Source organism: Halichondria panicea, chromosome 7, assembly GCF_963675165.1.
Source record: "Halichondria panicea chromosome 7, odHalPani1.1, whole genome shotgun sequence".
Taxonomy (NCBI): Eukaryota; Metazoa; Porifera; class Demospongiae; order Suberitida; family Halichondriidae; genus Halichondria; species Halichondria panicea.
The window spans coordinates 6,235,849-6,241,648 of NC_087383.1; the positions used below are offsets into that span (position 1 = coordinate 6,235,849).

General features: G+C 40.4%; 1 long non-coding RNA gene across 1 annotated transcript; it reads left to right on the forward strand.

Moving 5' to 3' along the window:
- Window positions 1-906: 906 nt before the first annotated feature.
- On the forward strand, window positions 907-4,003 carry LOC135338647 (uncharacterized). Its single transcript, XR_010395693.1, has 4 exons — window positions 907-1,187; window positions 2,219-2,416; window positions 2,622-2,714; window positions 2,778-4,003. It is a non-coding gene; the product is annotated as an uncharacterized LOC135338647 (long non-coding RNA).
- Window positions 4,004-5,800: the final 1,797 nt, after the last annotated feature.

Genomic DNA, 5,800 nt, shown 5'->3' on the forward strand with positions numbered 1-5,800 from the left:
TCTACACTGCAAAAAGCGATTTGTTATTTTGACAATAAGTTGTTATGGTAACAATTTGTTAAGTTAACATTACAAGAGTTAGCTTAACAAAAGATAGTTACAGTAGCATCCTTTTAAGTAAAATTACAAGTTGCATTGTTGTAAGTACAATTTTTAGTTAAATTAACATTCATTGATTGGTAGCTTCATCGCTGTAAGTACACTTAGTTGCTTGTTGGTCCACCTGAAGTCTTATCTATAGGCTTGATGCTCTGTGGTGCTAGTACACTGCTATAGTTAGCACATTTATAATTAGTAATTATTCATAATAAAGCACACCTGCATGCCACACCCACTTCAATTTTGCCACAATCACACATAATAATACACAATCAAACATAATAGTACATCACACCTTCTCTACACAGTATCTAGTCACAATACACAAAGATCCATCTCTACGAGAGTGGGCTTTAAGGTAGGACAACTCACATGATCAAAAGTGACGTCACGTGTCGTATTATGATGTCACAGAATCTGTTTTGCTCTAAAAAGTGGCTCTGCTGACTTAGTAGGACGTGATTAATCCATCAGTACAACTCTTGAGAGCTGAACATCTCTAGCTCGAGAACTACGGGGCAAGAAAGGATCGGCACTCTAATAAGTCCGAAGCAAGCCGCGGCCACTGAATAATAGCCGCGGCTATTCGAACCAATCCGCGGATTATCCGGGGCTTTCCATCTAAGTCGCGGCCATGATCCGGATGAATGGGGCAAGCCGCGGCCACTGTAATAATAGCAGCGGCTATTCGAATCAATCCGCGGATTATTCCATCTACGCCGCGGCCATGATCCGGATGAATCCGCGGCTATTCGAATCAATCCGCGGCTTGCCATCTAAGTCGTGGCCATGATCCGGATGAATGGGCAAGCCGCGGCCACTATAATAAATAACCGCGGCTATTCGAATCAATCCGCGGATTATTCGGGGCTTGCCATCTAAAGTCGCGGCCATGATCCGGATGAATGGGGAAAGCCGCGGCCACTGTAATAATAGCAGCGGCTATTCGAATCAATCCGGGGCTTGCCATCTAAGCCGCGGCCATAATCAGGATGACTGGGGGGGGCCAGAGAGGTCGAGTGCTTTTTATATAGTCGAAGCAGTTTGCAAGCGCTCCTAGATCTACACTAGATCTACACTACAGCAAGGTAAGCGACTATGGATTTTGGTCCACAAACATCTGATCAATCGATTGATTGATCTTGTGCGATCAAAGTTAGTTGCTGTGCCCTGTTGAATGAAACAACTGTCATATAGTCATATGTACTGTATAATTGTTGTGGCATACGTACATGTGTACTTGTATACAGCTGCCACCCCCTCATGTGTGCCACCGTTCAGGTTGGTTGGCAGCAGTTAGCAGCAGTTAGAAGTTGAAGTGCAACCAGCCATGACCATCTCATGCGCACATTGCACTGTACGTACGTATGTACGTATAATTATACTTCACTAATGCATGATTGACCGCACTTCAACTCACCAACCATACATACTATACTGCATTTATTGTATACCAGTCTTGGTCATAATAATTGTGTAGTGTAGTGTAGTGTAGTGTGTAATGTATGTGTCTCCTAAATGTGGTTAGGACTCTGCGACAGGTCAAAGGCACTCTCCTCCTGTGAAGGAGGTGAGTAAGGTGAGTAAGGTGAGTACTGTATTTGCTTGATTAAACGCCCGGGCGTTTATTTCCTAAGAGAAGTCTGTAGAGAGGAGAGGGCAGAGGGTGTTTAAACGAGATGGGCGAAACGGGCGGTTATTGAACATCCGGTAGTGGGTGTAGATTAATGTGAGGGCGTTTATTTGAACACGTGGCTAACAAACTGAAGTATGGCTAGCTATTCAGTTAGCAGTACTTTGAATCCTTCTTCCCTACAGAGGCCTACAGAGGTCACACACCGTAAGTATTGCTCTACCTGGCTCCATAGTAGACATGTATCTATGCTGCCATGCTTCCCACTAGTTCCACGTGTCTACCACCCACAGTGCCACGCCCATACATGGGCGTTTATTGAGCTTTTACCTGGGCATTTAAACGAGATGGGTGTATTGGGTATTTGCAGTCTGCAATTTCTGCAATTCAACTGCGTGGTTACAGCACAGAGGAAAACCCTAGGTTGTATATAGCCATTAATTCATTATGTCATTATTTTGAGGGTTACACTCCACACGTAATTAGGGTTAGGACTGGCAAGGATCCTGTGGCTCGCACACTTTTCTCCTCGTCTTTATACAACCTCCCTGATGAGTTCAGTATTCAGGAAGAACTGTCATTTGGAGCGTCTGGACCAACATGGAGGGAGCTGGCTGATCATCTCAGTAAGATCGGAGAGAGAGGAACAAGTAGCGAAGGAACTCGTGACCAGCTACAAAATCGGTGAGTACTGTGCAGTCATGTCTCACTTAATGTTTATTATCTAGTGGATCTTTACCGTCTGTTTTGGCTCAGTGTGACTGTTGCACTCTACCAAATACCCACTCTAGTATGAGTAGAGGATGTGTTTATTTGCTTACCATTTACAACCCCTTTGTATACTTTTTTCTGAGGGTCCTTTGTTCATTGTTACTAACCCTCCCCTCAGGTATTATGTGACTGAGGGTGTGAGGAAGGTCAGCTACACACCATCAGTCAGCTCGTAATAAATGTTGTACATACAACACTGTATGCTGTTAAGGTGTGCAAATTTGTACAAATTTATATTCCAGCATTGCTTTAGTCACATTTTACTCCCCTCCAGGTCTACACAGGGAAACGGAGAGCTACCGTAGCCGAAGCTGACCTATCCTTGGTTAAAACAGGAGATCTCGTTGCTGTTTATTGTGAAAACTATACTAAGGAGCCTGTAATTGGTGAATGCATTCGTATTGAAGAGCGGTACATTGAAGTTGCATGGATGGAGGGATCGTATTCATCTGTTTGGAACCCTGGAAAATCCGAGATCCTAAGAACATGAGGAAAACCGTCACTTGGACTGATACAATTCCAAAAACTTCTGTTTTGCTATTTGCATCCATGCTAACAAGCAGAAATTTTCTCCGCAAATGCACCATTGAGCGGTTGATGAAAATGTATGCTAAGTTTTACCGAGTGAAGACCATCTACATTATTTCACGATAAAGACTGTAGTTTTTTGTGTTCATATATACATGTAGGATGGTTACGTTAGAAACATAACATGATATGTTCTTTATCTTCACAATGCAAGTACAATACATGTAAAGGGTTGTGAAATGACAAACTGTGTCAATTACTACTCAATATTTTGGCTAAAGTTACATTTCACAAATGGAAGGTTGAACTCATAAGCTGTTATTACCTATAATATATAATACCTACATTACTCGTGTGACCTGCATTACCTGTGTGACCTACATTACCCGTGTTACCTATACATTACCCATGTACCTACATTACCCGTGTTACCTGCATTATCTATAATACCACATTACCTACATTACCCAGTGCATTACATCATTACGGTTATTAGTAGCACCATAGTATGATGGAATAGCTATAGTATGAGTAATGCAAGGAATAGCACTATAGTATGATGTGCAATGTAATGCAAGGAATAGTTATACCACCCAAAATCATGCAGTCTTGTGATTATTTTGAGATGTGTAGTCCACATTGATGTCGAAATGGGCCAGAATACATGTACCTCATGCTACCTGTACACTACTCTATTGCGAATAATTATTCATAAATGCTGACTTTCATATTTCATGTTAGTCATGAGGATCAACCTATTTTCAGCACATGAAAATGTACAAAGCATTCTTATATACAGTTAATTTCTTCAGTCAACTTTTCCTAATTTCTTCTTCTTCAAGGGAGCTGGACAAAACCTGGAGTCGACTCGCCGAGCTTGGCCTTGATAGCATCTGTGTGTGTGTAATCTATATGAATCATCAGCAAGAAGGTGGGTTGAAGAATGAAATATTGCTTGAATGTGTGATTTGATTCGATTCTATATTTTTTATGACAATGCTATGCTCACAGCCAGGTCTTTTTGTAGCCAAAGCTCACTGTAGACATGGCAAGGTACATTCCAGATTTAATCTACATCTGAATTGTCGTAGCTTTATATTATAGCTAGCCTCGATCCCAGGCCGAGTTTTCGCTTTTATAACGTTTAGGTAAACAACTATAGGCCTGCACTAGTTGTCTGCGCATGCATGCGCCAGTCATTCAAGTAGACTAAAAATTAGACTAATGGATATTTTTGTTCACATTTATATTCGTGTACTATCGTACTAGCAGTCAGTATCCCGTTTAGCATTAATCGATTGGAATGGCTCTTAATTATTTAGAAAACATTATTCTGAAGACAGAAGAACAAGTGAAGAGGTACAAATCTTGACAATTAAAGCTCGTCAAGGTCAGATTTGTTGTGTGGTTCTATCATATCAAGTCATTTTTGTTTGGAAAGATCTAGATCCATCATTGGTATAATTATCTTATGGTGGATGAAGTGAAGAGTGCATGTGAGCTAGAGGACTTGGTGGTGCCATCATCAGAGGGATTGACAATGACCTGTTTAATACGACACATTTAATTTACATCGCATGTACACATATAATATTAATAGAATGTCTATACTTTTCTGCACAAGAGCAATGGTAATATCCAGCTATCCCAACAGTGCTCCTCTTTTCTACTAAGGGAGGAGACTGGACAGTGTGAGGTAAGGTTGAAACCCTCTTTTTGTCTTTGGTAATCTTTCCTATACTCACAGGACTGGAGTGTATATGTATACCTGTTCATTCGAGTGTTGTTTCTGGCAGCTCAGAGCCATGAAGAGAATCTACCTTTCTCAAACATAAATTATGAGTTACAAATAGAGGTCTAGAATATCAGAGAGGTCCAGCAGCCTGCTAAACCTTCATAATTTGAGGCATTCAATCATCATCCATGAAGTTACATGCCCTAGCTGGGTCACTATAATCATGCTGCAGCACAACTGGCAACTCTCCTTGTGAAGCAGCTCCCTATAATGTGTATACTATACGTACCATATACGGGTGGAAAATTTTCAATATTTAGAACATTTCGCGGGTAGTAGGGTGTTGTGGCACCTATCTTGCATGCGCATATGAAGCCTTCCACGGGTTCTAATTTTCGTGTTCTGCATGCAGCCATCCACAAAAAACGCGATATTAAAAAACACCTTGAAATATTTTACCGGCATACGGTATCTGTGAATTTTCTATACAATGTATTATTGGTTAATTAGCCGATACAAATACAATGAAAATTTTAAGCATGCGCTGACAACTATATAGGACCAGGCCTATAGTTGTTCGCCTAACCGTTATAGTGAAAACTCGGCCTGGGATCGAGGCTAAGCTTTAGCTAGCTATATATAGTTAGTTCTGAGACACCAGTGACAAATTAAATCTTATTTCAGAAAACACATGCATGGCATTAGCCTCGATCCCAGGCCGAGTTTTCGCTTTTATAACAGTTAGGCGAACAACGAGGCTAGCATGGCATAAACACAAAAATCACGTGAGGATAAAATATACATAATAATAATTTATAAGTAAAATAATAGGTTCAACGAGTTTAGAGTTCAGTTACTATACAGTTTATTATTTCAGAGTGAACATTAATTTTATGAGCTAAAAATATAGCATAACATTGCAGTCTTATCAGGATTTCTATATAGCTTTATAGTAGTTGCCAATAATTATTATCCTTGTGTATATAATAATTATTATATAATTGCATTAAACGACAGATTATCGTTTCTTGTTG